The sequence below is a fragment of the Cygnus atratus genome, chromosome Z (genome assembly GCF_013377495.2).
Source record: "Cygnus atratus isolate AKBS03 ecotype Queensland, Australia chromosome Z, CAtr_DNAZoo_HiC_assembly, whole genome shotgun sequence".
Lineage (NCBI taxonomy): Eukaryota > Metazoa > Chordata > Aves > Anseriformes > Anatidae > Cygnus > Cygnus atratus.
Window position 1 is genome coordinate 48,941,063 of NC_066396.1, and position 18,140 is coordinate 48,959,202.

The following is an 18,140-nucleotide window of genomic DNA, read 5'->3' on the forward strand; positions in this document are numbered from 1 at the left end:
CATACCTATGCATTGCTGTCTGTATGCAGCTCTTCACAGAGTGAAGTGGAGAGCCCATGGGATACACAAGCAACATCTTTATGTACGTATCTGTATATACACACAGAGCGGCTCGCATGAGTTGCTTGTCTGGCAGAGCAGTCACACTTAGCTGCTGCCTTCATCAGTTTTCTACATACGACACATGTTAGCCATGAGGTCCCTAATTTACTGCACACAAGCCAAGCTACTGTACTGTGCTGCCACTACAAGCCAGGTACTTTCCAGGATTGTTGGCTGTGATGCGCATACGAAGAAACAGCAGCACCTTTTTTGTACTAAGTCCAAACCTCTGGGAAGCCTTCCCACTTCTTACCTTTCCAGAGGCTGACAGAGGTTCTTCAATAAATAAATGCGTGCTGCGGTAACATCTAAATAGGAAAACTCTAGCAAAAGAACATCGACCTCCTAGCCTTGAAAGAGCTATCAGTAGTGTTTAAAGTAAGTTTATATGCATTTCTTACCCAAAAGTCAGAATGGAAGAAAGAATATTTTACTGTCTTTCCTTATCACTAATACCACACAGATCAAAGCAATTTGATTGAACAGAGATATGAAAAAAATAAACAAAAAAGATCCTTCTATACGACCTTTGGTTTGACAGTCTCATTTCAAAAAGAGGCTTTAGTACAGTACTAATATTTATTTTTTATGATTTAAGATGATGATTTCTGCCTCAGAAATGGCCATCTAAACCCCATGTATGTGTCAAGAAGCTGCAATCAAACACGGGAATTATCAACCAACAGTGTGAACTGTAATAGAACTTAAAAGGAAATAACTTAAAACACTAAATGTCTCTAAGGAAGTTCTCACATCATAATTAGGCAACTCTGCATCATTTTCTCAATTCTAGTGACTTAAAGTTGGATCAACTTTAAATAGCCAGAGCCTAACGTAGAAAAGCTTGATAAGAAAATACACTGCTGTTCCCTCCAATTTCAGAATTTGCATCCCACATAATTCTTTTCTTGACTTGATTTAATATGTAACAAAATTGGAACTAGAACATGGCAAATTTCTGTTAAACATATAACAATTAACATTTTTAGCCCAGCAACTGTACAGCTTATCTCTACTTAAAACTGAGGGTTTTGCTTCTGACAGGCTCCAAGTTGTCCTGAAATGCAGCAATGCTCTCCTAACTCTAGCCATTCAGATTATGAGCAATTGCAAAAGCAAGTACTCAAAATTACAGCATTCTGAAGTCTAATATGTTGTAACCTGCACAAGCTATAAGCAGGAGTCTTGCATGCATCCTCTCCTGTCAGGCAAGTGATGCAGTATTTTGATGTGCAGCTCCTTTTAATACTGGTGCTTATTTAGATCTGACAAGATCCAGATATAACATATCACATTCTTGTTTTCACAAAGGGTTAATTTTCCTCCAGCTACTAGAGCCCTGTACAGAACACATACATGGAAAGGGCTGGGAAATTCCTCTGTTGATTGGCCCACTCACTTGCGTGCTAGTAGCTACAGCACTCTTCGTCTTGCTGCAGCTTTTAAGCTCTATGCTCAGCTGAAGCCCTGGGAACAAAACTGAAAGGCTTGGCCATGTTTCTCTGAGCCTGGAATGCTTTTCCTGGTTACAAAATACTCAAGTGCGCACAAGATTCTCTCCACCCAGTCAGACTCATCGTGGTGGACTTGAATCCTCAAGGACATAGTTCTAAAACCGACCTGCCCCCTTACACGAAAAGCTACCAAGTGCCAAAACCAAGCTAGAGATTACAAGTAATTTTCTCTGATTATACATTTATTCTTAAAAATGCATTTTTCTCCTCTATAAGCTATAGAGGGCCACATTTGCCTTAAATTTCTTGGTTCTACCAGCAGTATCAAGCAGTTTTTCAACATGTACTCTTTCAATTACAAATAAAAATGGGGGGGGGGGGGGGGGGGGAGGAAAACACACCACTAAGTATGGACAAAACTGACTGTAACTGCATCCTTCAGAAGGCAAGCAAAGGCTGAGAGGTATCTGTTAAAGAGTGCTGGATTTTTATACATCCCGCTCTGCTATAAACGTGATCTATACAGTGGCCAAGTTAACATAAAAGACCGGGTATAAATATGCTGCACCAAAATGGAAAGAAAAAACAATTCAGCTGAAGGCAAAAAGGGGTATCAACGCTGTGGAGTCAACAGGAACGCACTTGCACTTCTCTTATGCTGCTAGTAGCTTGTTTAAAGAACAAACTGAAATAGGGAAATTCTGCTCTTCTTTTCCAAATTACTGGTTATTAAAGAGTAAGAGAGAAAGGAAAATCAATACACTGACCTACAAACACAAGCCAGACAACTATGTAATACCAGTCCTCCAACAATTTCCTAAGAAAGTGTTCCTGCAAAGCCTGGACTACCCCAAATCTGGCCACAATTAAGGAGATCCTAAAACTTACACAGAACCTCACAGCCAGCTGTTTCGTCACAGGATCAAGCTGTTAACATGGCACTGTGGTATCAGTGAACCACACCACATGTGTGTAAACTCCTGTGTTCATCTCTGCAGACCTGCCAGATCAAGGGGACAACACTGGGGCCACAACTGAAGTGTGCAGTTGAAGACAGCAGCTCCACCACTCCTCGGTTTTCCTCCTTCCACAGCTTTGAGGTGCTTGGAGTGGCAGAACACCGCACAGCTCATGTTGAAAGAACAAAGTGCTTATTCTACCTGAACTAGAAAGTCAAAATGGTGATCAATGGTGAAACACCTGTTTGCTTTTATCCAGTTTGAACTTTCTGAACTTTGAATTTGACTTGTTTTATTTAGAGCATTCAGTTCATAAACCAATAACTTGTAGAGTTATTTGCTGAACTTCTTTGCCACATATCTTGCATACTTGCAAGATATTAGCATACACACTAATTTTATCTCATTTATAGTAATGCTTAATATGAAAAAAATTAAAATACTAAAAAGGAGGATGCATTGTTATTCAAAGGGGAAACCAGTAAGGTTATTTTCATTACTTCGAAGTTTATACTAAAATAGCTGATGTAATGCAAAAAAACGAAACTATTGCCTACTGTTAAATACCAGTCATAAAGGTGGTAAGTGCAAACACTGCCTCAGTGGTTAGTAGGGGTGTGGAGCACATTCTGTTACTAAGAGAGACAGCTGATACTGTAAGTATTCATGTCCTACAGAAAAGTTAAACAGAGCAAGAAATAAGAAAGGATAAAACAGAAGTCAGACATTCTCTCCTCTGAGCTCTTCACACTTACTGGCAAAAAGAGGGTTAGAGAGCATTTACCTTAGTTGATCCAAACAGGGATATATGCTGCATGCTGTGGAGGGTACAGTTGGAATAAATCTACTTATGAATCATGTAGGTTAAGAAAAGCCTACTGTTTTTAAGAAACACCTATAAAGTTCCTTTTAAGGGTCAACCTCTATATCCTCTGGCTGTGTAACTGTTTGCTATAGCTTCAGACAGGAAGTGTGGTAACAAGGCTATGACAATTACTTGAAGCAAACAAAACCACAGGAAGAGAAAGAAAATGACTGCAGGTGTTAACATCTGAATTTAACTAATTTGCCCCAAAGCTCAAACTATTATTTAAGGAGGGGGAAAAAAATAAAAAAAGAAGTAAAGCATATATACCAAGTCATAACTAAGTATTTCACAGCATGTCAAGATGTACCACGACATGCACATGTATGCACAAAGTCATGGCTAGGACTACTATGAGTTTTTTAGTCTCCAGTAATTTATAGGAAAGAAATTTACAATTGTTCTTCATATGGAAGAATAATTTCCTAAATTTGTTTTCTTTTGCCTTAGATGCCCCAAACAGCTGTCAATTGTTTCAATCCTTCATCAATAGAAAATTAGAGTTTTTTTTTTTAAACTTTGTTATTTTTTTCATATTTTTCCCTTTAAATCTATATTATAGCCGTACCTTTTCCTCTAGCTGCTTAGCAGATTCTTTTCTTTCTGTCACTTGAATATGTATGGGAGAGATGAGGTTAAGGTGTATCCAAACTAACAGGTTGAGCTCATGCACCACTTCCATGGACTTTAAGCCATAGCAACTGGTGGATGCTTTCCAGCTCACAAAGGAAGTGGGAAGCGTTTACTTCCCTGACGGCTTGATTTTCAAACTACTTTTGGAAATAAAATGACTTGTAAGACAAGCAATGTAGGCTTAGAAAAAACGCTACTTACTGAGAAAGTTGCCTTCATACCCGAATTTTGTACCAGAGGCTGTCTCGGCAGTGCTGAGGCACTTGCAGAAGCACTCTTCCTCCCTCTCCCCAGCCCGAGCAGACACTGCCGGGGACTTTGCCGCTGCTTTCAGTGCACCAGTTATCTCTGCACTCTAAAACCCCGAGAAACCGGAGCTGCGCAGAGCTCTTGCCAGACCAGGGATAATACACACCGTCAGCACAGGCTGAGTAAGGCCGAAATCTATTTTTCACTTCCTCATAACTTTCCCATATCTATTCCTCCCTCCGTGCCATATGCTTCAGGGTTTAAGTTTCAAGAAAATGAATAAGCGTCTTCAAAATTTGAGTTAAGACTTTCTTGTGCATTTTTAAACATTTAAAGAATAGGTCCTGATACTGTATAAAAATATTTTATTCATGCCTTTTCCTATGATATGGTTTTGAACATTTTGTGTGTTCTAAGTTTGTAGGAAGGGATGGCAACAAAAGATGCAGGAAGGGAACAGCGGTAAGCCAGTAAGGAGAAATACCAGGCATTTCATATCATGTCTCTAAGAGAAAACAATAAAGCAGGTACAGTCAGGAAAGCCAATTGGAAGCATAAAGTACAGGGTCTTTAAACATCTTTATAAGACTGGTAACATGAAGCTCAAACAGTTGTTCTTATCATTGATGAGTGTCATGCCTTTTTTTTTTTTTGGTAAACCCTTCCTACCCATAATTCCCTGATTTTTTTTTTTTTTTTTTTTTTTTACTCCATAGCCACTCTGCTAAATTTAATTATTTCAGTTAAGTGGCCCAGCCTCCAAGCCTCCATGGGTTCAATGCAGTTTTCTAAAAGAGCTGATGCACCCAGCTTATATTATTTTTCACACACAGATCTGCCATACGTGCAAACAGGAACTTCCCTCTCTGAAAACCACAACACTGAACATTTAGCAGTTCTGCTCTATGAAAATATACAAAGACTAACAGACAACTATTGATCCAAATTTACTAAAAACAGAAAGACAAACCTAAGACCTAAAAACAGAAAGACAAACCTAAGACAAAAGAAATATGTTGTTCTACCCAAGATAAACTCTAGGCATAATATAATTTGTCCTGTCTAAGAAAAAGTCCATTAATAACAAGTGGAGGCCTTTGAAAATCTAATCCTATGTTTATAGGAAATCTAACTGCATGTTTCCTGTCAATTCACACTGGGTAACATGATTTTTAAAATTATATTTAAAGTTTCAATTGGCCAATAACATTATCTTCTTAGCTGACAAACCCTACTGAAGACAGCACAAAAGATTTTTTTTTCTATTCTCATCCAATCTCCTTACTAATTCTGAATGGTAATACCAGTTAGAGATAAAAAAAAAAAAAAAAAAAAACACCTCAAACTAGTGCTCTAATGCAGGATCTGAAAACTGTATGATTTCTGTAAAGAATAGAAACAAAAAAAAAAATCCCTAAACAGCTCCCAATTATTACTTCTAAAGTAATGACAGGAAACGATCAACATCCGGGTCCATGGAGTTCATTATTCTAACAACAATGTAGTATTACAGGAGTAGTATGGCCCACAGGAAAAAAAAAATCCACAACCAACTACTTGACAGACCATATGAGATATTCAAAGGACCCTTACCTGTTCTTTACTATGACAATAGGTAAAAAGCATTCACAGCATTTAATATTCCTTTTTCCACAGAAAACTGATATACCAGAAGTAATCACTTTCTCTTCAAAGTTCTTCAAAGAGCCACAGAAGCGCACATTTTTCATCTACTAGCCTTTAGGGCCCTGTCATCTCTCCATATTTATTCTCTAGCCCTTTTATCAGTTTCTCTATTGTTAGTTGCTTCAGATGATGAACTCTATGTACATGCAGGCATGTATGCACATGGGGGATGGCTGAAGGAAACTTAAAATCATTTTGAAGACAGCTGGGTCACTCCGGACTAGCAAGGCGAGGCAGGATGTCGGGAATGTGTAGGTGCAGCAGCTGGAGATGGGGCCCAGCGATTCCATCTCCGTGGACGGCCTCGCTCCTCAGTGCTCCCCTCAGACGCTTCTCCTCACGCAGATCCCAGATGTGGGGGCCTCAAACCCCACCGCTTGCGGTCACCGCTCGTTCAAACTGCTCACACAACAGCCCTACCTGCCCCTACCTTTACAAATCAGGCTGCTGCTGCTCTGCAGTGGGGTCAGTTTTTCCTGACTAGACATTTCAGATCAATGTATTAAAATACTTGCTTTATTTCAGAAGAAGTCTGAAACAGAGGAGAAACAGAAGAACCACCACCAACATTAGGCAGGAATAGCATGATGTCATGGAGGCATACTGTAGAACCAGGACCGGTAGGAGCTGGTAAGTGCTAAACAGGCCTGCTGCGACTTCACCGTGAAGGTGAGCATGGGGACCTACACCAACCTGACAAAGCGAGTCTCACAAAGAGTGCTCTACTCGGAAGCACACATACATGTGAAAACACTTGCCACGGCCACGCTTGCTTTGAGACTGGAGCACATGAACAACATCTGAAAAGCTGGCTCAGGTTTTGCCCTTCTCCCATCGGTATCTGGAGCAGCACTGGGCGACATGCAGCCCAACGTGACGCCCAGGCACCAGGGTCAGGTTTCATCTTGGTATAGCATTATACAGCAATAGCTGCCTCTCTTCCTCTGCCTCCAGACATTTCTCAAGTCACTCAAGCAAAAAGAAAAGCTAAAAATAACTGTTGAAACAAAGAGTTGGGTTCGCGTATTATAATTTAGATCTGCCGTAACGCAGGAAAGTGTCCTAATTCTAGAATCCTTGAACAATTGCCAAAACAACAGAAACAAAAAAAGACACCAACAAACCCCACAATACATTGAAATAGAACTACTAAGGAAGAAGCACACATGACTTCCACAGCACAGGTAACCCCTCCTATACATCTCTACATACCAAAAGCCTACAAAATACTATGACCGCATGTGCATGCACTTGTGTGAAGCCAGACACAAAAACGTAACTCAGTAACTGCAGTGATCACAAAAGACTTCATTCCCATGACCAAGACCATCATGCTGTAATACAGCAAATATGGAAATAACCATAAAGGTAAAAAAATTCTTACCTCTACAAACTTGAAACAGCTAGTCTATATAAAGTAGAACCACCACAAACTGAAAAAAAGTTTCTAGGGTCAGCTGGTAAAGAAAAAATATATTAGAGTTGCCATCAGTCTGAAATAAGGCTTTGCAGGTCAACAGCACCTTTTCTTTTGCTGAAAGCAATGCTTATTTTTCAAAACAGAATGAGATTTAAAGAGGAAAGATGAAGGAAGTCCTCAGGAGATTTTTGTTGCTAAGATTGTGTACACTAAGCTATTAACATGCACATATAGACATAACTTGTTAGTAGCTATAATAGTACCTATCTAGACATGATTGTTTCACAGAGGAAATCCTATAATCCAGTATCCTACTTTGGGACCACTTTCAGACTGCAGCTTGATTCAGAAGCTGCAAATCAGTTACAAGGAATTATTTCTCGTTCCTTCTCCATCCCCCAAGTTCTCAGAGTGACTACAAATGATACTCAATATTCAGTTGGGGTATTTACAAAAAATATTTGACCTCAGAGAGTTCTTTCATGTCTTTTTCAAAACACTGATGTAATGTTTATCTAGACACTTAAAGGCAAGAGCATGAAAAATTTAATTGCAAACAAAATATTGAACATTTTCAAAGATTTTCATTTTACGATATTTACCTATTACTCTTTTGGTTGAAAGTGCAGATGAAGTTTGTTGTTTGGTATGTCTTTTATATAGAAAGAAACACACAAACTTTCCCAAATTAAGTTAAATTATATATCAATAAAGCTTAAGGAACCAGGTGGAGACGTGCAATTTTAGAAACAAGTATTCTGAGAGAAAAGATACTATGCCATAAAATACATAGAAAAATAGCCAATTTAAAATAAAAATACACAGTACACAAGACAAATTTCTAGCTCTGAAATGCAATTTCAATGGAGATACCAAAATTATTGACCTAGTTAAGAAACAAAGGCAGTTTCAAAATGTTCCAGAAACATTATAACAAAGTATGTATTCTCAACAGAACAGCCACTACTGTTCTGACATCTGAATGTACAGGAAGTTAAATTGTCTCCTCAGAAATGACCCGCTTATCATGCCAAGAAACTCTGGATTATATTCCCTGTGTACCCACAAACAGTTCAAGGCCATTACTATTAAAAATGCCAATTTGGAAAATGCCCTCTGGGTCATATCTCAACAGTGGTTAAGTTATCTACAGTTTTATTGCCAATGTAAAACCACCGTAAATCTGAAGTGATCTGGCTGTTCTATGCAACAACCTGCATATACAGTGGCATATGACTTACCTCCACTGATAACATAACCAGTTCAGCAGAAAAAAAGATTTAAAGCACATCAATTCTTCATGCTAGGAATTACTTCTCCGACTAGGTTTAAGACAAATTGTACATACCTGTAAATACTAAAATAGCACTTCAACTCCCCAAACTGAAAGCTGCTGACTTGCAGTGCTTGTCTACTAAATATGAAAGAAGTTTTATATTCTCAAGTTAGTGACTTGCTATAAGGAAGTAAACAGGCAACGTGACAAGTGTAGTCTGACACCAAATAACCACAGGATGACAGTATTTGAACCCCATAGTGAACTTCTAGTTGTATTAAGTACAGCTGTATCAAGTACAGCTGTTCCCATACAAAAGACAGAAGATAACTGCACAGTATGTAGTTAGAAATTGTACTACCACACATACTATTAAGAAATTGAGTATCACAAATAGGTTACGATTTCCAAGATGCAAACTCAGTCTGCCAACAACTTCATGAGTTTCAATGAATAAATTGCAAAGATAATCCTGCATCACGAACTATTCAATCTTTTCCAAGAATATAACAATTGCTCTTGCACACTGTTTTCTGTTAATTTCTTTCTTTTTTTTTTTTTTTAAATAACACCTCAGTTTCTTAAAGCATCAAAAATAAAATGCTTGAGTGGAATGAATTGTGATACATACAAACATTTCTCAAACTAAATACCTTTCTGCTCTTTGTTATGCAAAAAAAAAGTATTCTCTACATGTTACATGAACACGCACGAGGACTCAGCACAGCCTGCCACCTCTATTTAGTGTTTGGTTTGTTTAAGATTGGCTATTTCACAGGGTGGGACAGCCCTGCCTGCCTCCCTCCACAGTATCCTGGCCCCAGGTAGCAATGATGCTGGGGGCACCTGCAGAGAGCTGCCAGAAACACCCCACAGAGTGCAGGTAACTGACATCTTCCAAAACACTGGAGGAGGTAACTGATGAATACTTAGATAGCTAAGGTTTTCTTTCTTTTTTTTTTTCTCCCCAGCAGAAGACCTAATTCACCTACAACACATTTACTCAATTATTATGATTGCAAAATTGCTTCAGCCAGTTGGCTTCGATGTACTCATGCGTCTGCTATTAATTCTATTCCCCAAGAACACTGCTTTTTATTTGCTCTCAGCCTTATTTAGCACTAGAAACACCCTTCCTATTCTCTTTCTAATACGTTCTAGACTAAAGTCATGTCACACAATAGAAGTTACATTCACTACAGGCAGAACTACTACATGACATTTGGAAAGCGGAGTCAGGCCAGCTATTCAATGTGACCTAGTTGAAAATTAATCAAAACAGTATTTCTTCCTTCTAAAAGCACAAGCTTGGGGGTAAGAAAAGTACAAAAGACGTTAAGAATCACATGACAGGAGGCTGACTTTCAGGCTCCGATCTCAATCCAACCACCGCCTCTAACAGGGAAGGTACAGACTGCCACTGACATTTCCTCCCAGCGATCTCTGTGCTGCAGATTTCAATGCTACCTCCACTACACTGACAATTATTTTGTTTGACATCCAAGAACTATATAGTTTACAGTTTAACAAAAAAAAAAAAAAGCCTTTCTAAACTGAAGGGCACATTCAATTGCAAGTCCACTCTATTTCTACAAAGGGCAGTAAAGAAAATATAACAGCATGACATTTTTGCCCCATTTACCTTCACTGTCACTGGTTTAATTTTTAACCTCCTTGTAAGTAGAATATTCTTCTTGTATGCTAAAGCTTAACTCACATCAAGTCTATCTGCTTCTCAGATGCTGTTTGAAAAACACATCTTCCACCACAACAGCAGGTGTTCAGAAACTGGTGTTGCAAACGCACTCTCAACCGCAATGCCTGTGCTGTCTGCAGTCTTAACAAGGGTCTGGTTACATCAGAAATGATCAAGCTGTCCAACTCTTCCTAGCAGGCTTGGCTCAACGTGACTGACTGTGGGGTTCTGTTCTGGATTAGAAAGAAGCTCCCACAGCAGCACAAGACCACCAGGAAAATCCCAACTCGCTCACAAATCCCCCCGAAACCACACCACAATCCTCCCCACCCCCAAGAGCCGGGCTGAAAGCGATGGGGCTAGCTGTCACAAGCACCAAGGGTGCCCGGGACAGAGATGATTTCCATGCTCCCTATGGAGAGCGAGCACAGAGCAGCTATGGCAGCGTCCATGTGCAGAGGTGACCCAGCCTCGGGACCTCAGAGCATGACCCACACACCAAACAGCCCCATCCACCCCTCATCCCTCTGGGTGGGCGATTTAGGCACCGTGGATAGTTAGGAACAAGGAGCTAGAGACATTGCTGTTTTTACGATATGCCCTACAGTGCTGCGTGTTGCTCTCTTTCATGCTGGAACCAAAGCTGCAGCACGTGAAAACTGAAGAGACTATTTCCAGGCTATTGCAACAACGAAAAGCCTGCACATAAAGGATCTGTTTTCTCACCTCTTTATTCTAGGCATTTCATGCATGAGATGCATTTATTGGTACAGAGCTATCATAACACTTTTTTTTTTTATCAGTAACCTCAAGAGAAACTCAGCATGCACAGCCAACTCAGATATTTTTTTGCGAGACTTCTCTTTCAGTTTCACAGATAGGTTCTGTTGTCCTTAAAGGGTAAAGATTGGCGCCCATACAGACGAATTCTGTATTTAGCTGATACTAACTGGAAAGTTCTCCACGTATCAAGTAAGTATTTTTCAACACTGAGGTCAATAAAGACAGACTGATTAAGACACCAGTGCAAGGTTTTCACCGATGAATGAAAACCAAATTTAAGTTGCATGGAGTAAATATGAGATCAACTAATCTAGCTTATTTATTGAATGAGGCTCAAATACAAGAGGTTTCTATCTAAATACACATTTTATTTATAGTCACATTTTCGGATGATAAATGGAGGTATAAAACACACCTTTAATTAGAAAAGTGTTTATTATGCCCCCAAAAAATAACTTCTGAAGGCAGGCTGGAAAAAAATAGCACCCTGTACTCTGACACCCAGCCTCTAGGTCCTCTTTCTACTCTAACACAGATTTAATCAATTCACCCTAAGTTAACGAATATACAATTTAACAGTAAAAGCTGGGGGGAGGGGAGAGAGGGAGCAAAAACAGGAAGGTGACTATCAGAAAAACACTCACTAAAATTTTACTAGATTATAGAACAGTCTCAGTATGCAAGTGGTGGAAGTTCCAGCACATGAGTCATTTAGCACTAAACTGGACAGAGCATTAGTTAAAACAAAAAAAGAACCACAGGCAAACAGTCATATCTTGGCAAAGAAATTAACAAATGAATGAGCAGATCTTTTCCATTCCATTTTTAAATGATTCTGTGGGAAAGAAATGAAAAGATCTTTAATGTACGACAACGCTGCATTACCAAAAATAAAAAAGTTGATTCAGTAACCATTTAAAGAGTTGGTAAAAACTTCAAGAACCAGTATCAAACAGGTAGAAGAACGACAACTTTGTTTTTAACTCTATTTTCCCTGCATTTTAACACAGGCATGACTCTTCATCTTGGGCCATGAATTCACTGATAGGATTTCTGAAGTCAGGTTTGTGACCGGACCATCACTGCAAAGCCTGGTAATTGCTGAATTATTGTAAAAAATCATGCATACCTACAACAGCATATATATAAAGATCTTTGCGTGTAATCCATCATCATGAATCACATTGCTAACTATTTAACATGAATTAATTTAATTGTTGAAATAGAAAGCAAAACTGGGAGACAGGAAATAAGGGTTCTATTCTTGGCTTTGCCATGAACACCCTGATGCTGAGGAAGTCTCCTGACTTTTTGCATTTTGCACGCATGGGAAACTGAGGCATAGTGATCATATTAATTTATAACTCAAGATACCTAAGGACATTCTAAGCACAAGCCATTTTCACCAATTTCAACGTATAACTTTTTGCAGAACTGGGACACTGAAACTGCATGATGATACTAAAGACAGAGGGCATTCCTTCCCCCAGCAAAACAGACCAACAGGCAATCATTAGATTTTACAATTGTGTATGTTACGCACAATTGCGTATGTATATCTTCAAATTTTTAGGATAAAGTATTGAAAAAAAATAAGATAAAAATATCACGTTTTCCTATAAAGAAACAGGTATGTTTCTCTGAATTCTGTCTAGAGAACTCTGAATTGGCCAATAATAATCTGCCCTGAAAAAAAAAAAAAAGAATATAGTGTCAACAACTTAAACCATGGTAATAAAAAAAAAAAAAAAGCAACAAAAAAAACTTTACAGCTGTCCTGATACCTGCTTTCATTGCATTCTAGCAATGTAACTATAAAGTCACATATTCAGAACGTTTCATGATAAAATTGCAACATTCTTCTTTCTAAAGGGAATCATCAGTTATTTGATCTTCCTGTTCAGAATAAATAAAATAAGTGGTCTTCTGCATTTAAGGCAGTAATACTGCATGCTGCTTCTCAGCTAACACTTTAAGAAAAGTTTTAATGCTTGTTTAGGTGGGAAAGCCTGAATGTAGTATGCTATGTTATAAGCATATTGGACAGTGGCTGCAATATCTGCTGACACTAATTCTCGACTAGTCATGTGAAATTCTAGTATCCACATGAAGAGTCAGCATGTGATCCCTATCAACTTTTACTAGTTTCATTTCACCCATGTAAACCTTGTCTTCTGTATTCATAAAAGCTCTGCTGTATACTCAGCAATACTGTGAGAAAAGAATGTTATGCAACCTTATTGACAGCCCTTATGAATACAGTAAGTCTCTTTATGTAATATATTAATACGTCACATATACACTGGCTATACATATCCATGTTTACCTCTCAGGTACACTTGAAGTGGAAATAATCCCCAAAATATGAAAAATAAAAAAAGATCTGCCTTTTTTTTTTTTTACTACAATTAGTCAACAACACATGGCTATAATCACGCCAGATACTGCTTCGCTTCTTAATGTATCAAAGTCAATATACAATTGTTTTTGCAAACCTGTATGTTCTATTTAAATGGATTTTCCTGACATAACAGGATCTTAAAAAGCTTAATCATTGTTCTTAATGTAGATTTTATAGCTAAGACACGAGACTACAGATGAGAAACAAATGGCTTGCAGATGAGACAAATTATACAGGAAAAAATAAGCCAAAGAAATAGAAACATGGCTTGGATGGAAAGCTGACTTACTAATGCTGACCTACAGCAGTTACATGGAGAAAAACAACATCTTATTTACTAGAGCATGCATTTTCAAGTACATCACTATGTCACAAATCCGCATTTCTTAGTGAGATTGTCCTCTGTCAAGCACTACTAAGTTAAAAGTGTACTTGTATTTTTAACCAGCAAGAATAACAAAAACAAGTAATAAAAGACAATGGTTCATTTATGGCCAATAGTATGCTTCTACAGTTTTGTATTTAGTCCAGTTTTCAGTCTTCTTTTTTTGATAACTCTAACAGAAAAAAAAAATCTTACATTTTCATTTGTTGTGTGGACTAACATCAGCTAATTCAAAGTAGTCTTGGTTTAGGACTTGTACATACAAACAAAAATTGTATCAAGTGCACTGGTATTTCTTCTGATCTGAAGAGGCCTCTACAATGTTGTTAATCTAATATTCTACACAAAAAGACATTAAAGTCATAATTGAATGAACACTAACTTCAACCTCTAGTCAAATTTGTGATTTTTTTTTTTTTTTTTTTTATCAGCAGGCATCCAAATGTCAATTTAAGATAACGAATTATGGGGAATCCAGTATTTCCCTTAGAAAGCTTTTCTGATTATTAATTATATTCAGTCTTAAAAGTTTGTGTCCTCGTTTCAGTAATAATTCAGAGTTGTGTAAAAACTTCATCCCATCCCACCATTAACTTTTTTTCTCCCTTTTCTCAAGCAACATTTTCACAACCTCCTCACTGTTTCCAAAAAGCAAAATACAGCAAAAAAAGCAGTTTTTCTCCCTACTGTACAAGGAAACATCCAGAAGGAGGGTGTACATAGAGGGAGGGAAATCACACCTCACCTGCCTTTTGTCATTATTTTTATTATTCATGACATTCTGAGTAATGACATACAACATATATATATTTAAATATCAAGGTATATATATATTTAAGTAATCAAGGTAGAAATTTTTTCCTCCTTTACAACTGACCTTGATTTTTTGCCATACATCTCTTTGTTTCAAACAAACTAAGTAAATGTATCACTGTTGTCTATGTATCTAGCTTCTGTAGGACAATCCACCTGTTACAGCTCAAATCTTTGGAAAGGAATAACGCTACTGGAGGCAGGGCAGAATCAGGAATTTAGAAAAACTCAACCCCAAACCACTCAACATCTCCCCTCCTCAAGCCCCTCCGCCCTCAAGATACTTGCACTATTATGCCGCTACTAAGGCTTTAGCTGGAGTTTTGTGCACCTTCAAGCATTTAAAACAAACAAGGTAATTGCCCTCAAGCTGTCTGACACCACCATCTTCATTTTCTCCCCTGTGCTGCCCAGGGTCTCCTGCAGCAGCGCTGCGAGAGGGGAGCACTGGGGACAGCAGCCACAGGATAGAAGGTAATATCGGAAGAGCAAGCCAAACAACCCTTCGGTGCTGCGTCCACCTCTGCCGTAGTATGAAGGTGATGAAATGCTAGGCCTTCAACGTGGTTTGAACTAGGTGCTTCTTGCTAGAGAGTCCTTTCACACTTACGTCCCCAGAAATATTCTTGAGGGAGGAGGCCGTGCTTCCTGCTCCTACCTCTGATTTGTCCAGGTCTCCATCCTCAGACATCGCCCCTGCCTACTTCTTGCCTTTTCATCCCTTCCGCAAGAACATCTCTCCTCCAAGCACATAGGGTGAGGAAAAAAGACCACTACATACTGCTTTTGCAACGTCCAAACCAGTATATACATACAGCAGATGTTCACAGCATGAAGTGAAGTCTTACCCTGGCACACCAGTGCAGTACTGAAGTTATGTTCTTTTTCCCACTGTAACCACTTCAGTTCTGCTGTCACGTTACCCTACAGTATTTGTTTATCCACAATGAATTAAAGGTTTCAAGTACAAACACCTATATCATGAAAATTTGTTCAGGAGGGAGTAGAGGGAAAAAATGAAATTATTTACTAGAAAACACATTTTAAAGCAGTATAAATAATTGTGGTATGGATCAGAGGCATACCGTCTCCAAGCAGTATCTATTTTAGTAAGTTACCTACTGCAAACACGTAAGGAATGGAAATAAAACCAACACACAAACAAAAATATTGCCTTCTCCTTTCCACCTTCCCAACCTTCTGACCTAAACAAAGCAGTCAAAAACCCTAGGGAAGCCTGAAAAGTAAACAGTGCTTCAACCATGGTATATATTTCTCCTGCCAAAACAATCACTAGACATACAATACTGCTGATAAACTTAAAAGGTCTTGAATAACAAATATATGACATTTAATACTTATGCTTCCTCACTATGAAAAGAATGCTGCTGCCACACCAAACAAGATTCTCCATAAATAAGAATTAAGTGTTCTCACATCAATCAAAACTGCTTGCCCACTTGAAACAGGGAAATATTCAGTATCAGCTACGGAATTTTTCCAGACAGCCAACATGACAGGCAATCTTTTTGCAACACACATAATAAAGCTGCGAGGCAAATGGCAGCAGCCACCACTGTAGCTCTTTGGATCAGGAAGTATTGCCAGGTTCCTCCAAGACCTCTTCTCTAAACTACACTGATAAGGCCACAGAACAAGCCACAGACAGAGAACTGAATTACAAGGCTTAGCTCGTGATGGATTTAACATCAGATCCTTCCAAGTTTAAGCTTGAAAAAGTTGCCCTGCCAACTCCGCCTACCCTGTTCTCTGTGGCATCTTATTCTACTCATCTGACAGGTAAACTTAGTTAATCAAAGTTATTTCTCTTGGCAAATACCTAATTCCCTAGATGACAAGATACATATATATCAGATATTCAGCAGAGGGATCATCCTGACTGCATATGTTATGGAGAAACATGATGGACCATCACAATTTCATAATGTACAAATCCTCCACTTTTTCAGGTACTGCCAGGGTCAGGAAAGCCAAGGATACAGGTATGCGCTTCACTTCAGATGCGACCATACCTATGTTTAAACACTGTTTAAGCTTTTTCCTTTGCAGGGATTGTGGCAATTTGGAAACACAAAACAGAAAGTATCACAACAGCTTCATTTTCTCTTAAAAACTGCTGTGGCAAATGACCAAGAAACTAGAAATAAACAGACAAAGGTTTGAAACATTAAAGAAAAGCCCAAAAAAGCACACTAACTTTTACAAAGAGGTAAAAGTACAGATTTTTTGACTTTGAGAGAAGATGCACTGTTTTATTCAGCCATAAACTTTTGCCCCTTTTCTCCAGTTACTTCAAAACTTAAAAACTTTTGTAGCGAATTTTAAACAAGAGATGGTAACAGCTCTGAAGTATATACAGGTGGCAAATGTCTTCCTGATGACCTTTACAAAACTTGCAGCAAGCATTTCTGCACACAACAGAACCACTGGCAAACTCCATTATTACTAACGATTTCAGTTAAATTTAGTGGAATCCTCTCTGTTCAAGAAAAACAAAACAAAAAAACACAGAGAGACATCTTTACTCCCTTCACATTCTGTTAATTTACAATAAAACTATTTAATAACATCATAATATTTCATCTGTACAATCCTTTCCAATGGAAGGTCTGAAACTGAGTCACTGGGATTTTGCTGGAGGGCACAATCTAAACTGTTTGTAGAACTGACTTAACTAAATCAACACAAATGAAAAGCAAGCAGCAACTACCTTGACTTAACTGTCAAACTTCTGCAATGTGTTTTGAACTTCTGTAATTCAGTTTACCATGCAAAGTTTCCCTGCTTTAAATGAGATCCTATCTCCTCTAATGCCACAAAACTGTTCGGTTTTACTTTTCTGTGTGTGGGGGGGTATTTTCCTTCAATCTGTCAACAAAGAAATCTTGTGTATATCTGGAAACAACAACAACAAAAAAACACCAATTGCTTTGTCTGGCATAACAATTTTTTATCTGAAAACTGAGATTAAGGTGTAAGAGGTATGCATTTAGCTAAAAGTTACAGTTGCTCTTTAACGTGCTTTTTCCATTACCGTTGCCCTTCCTCAAATAAAGGGGAGCTCTTTAAATTCTTAGCTTTACAGAAATTGCTAGGGAAAGTAAAGAGCACAAGAGTGGCTGCATGCAACTTGTTTTTAACCTTTCTCTTTTGAGTGTGTATATGAAGATAGCAAAGAGGAAACGGTCACTTTATTCTATGCAGTTGTTAAATATAGCATTTCAGTACAGCCTTAAATCTCAACCCAGACCCAAACAGTTCCCTTATTTTTTCTACCGCTCACAAAAATACTGAGAATTCTGTAATTTGAAACTCAGGTTGCCTCCAAATATGACGCAGGTGCCAGCCTTCTCCCTTTGTACTTTAACAGCAAATAAATAAATGCACCTGCTAGGGG

At 38.4% G+C, this 18,140-nt stretch overlaps 1 protein-coding gene across 5 annotated transcripts in view; it reads right to left on the bottom strand.

Moving 5' to 3' along the window:
* The window catches only part of CDC42SE2 (CDC42 small effector 2), a 78,245-nt gene that overhangs the window by 32,346 nt on the left and 27,759 nt on the right, over nucleotides 1-18,140 (bottom strand). The gene's annotated exons all lie outside the window — the stretch shown is intronic.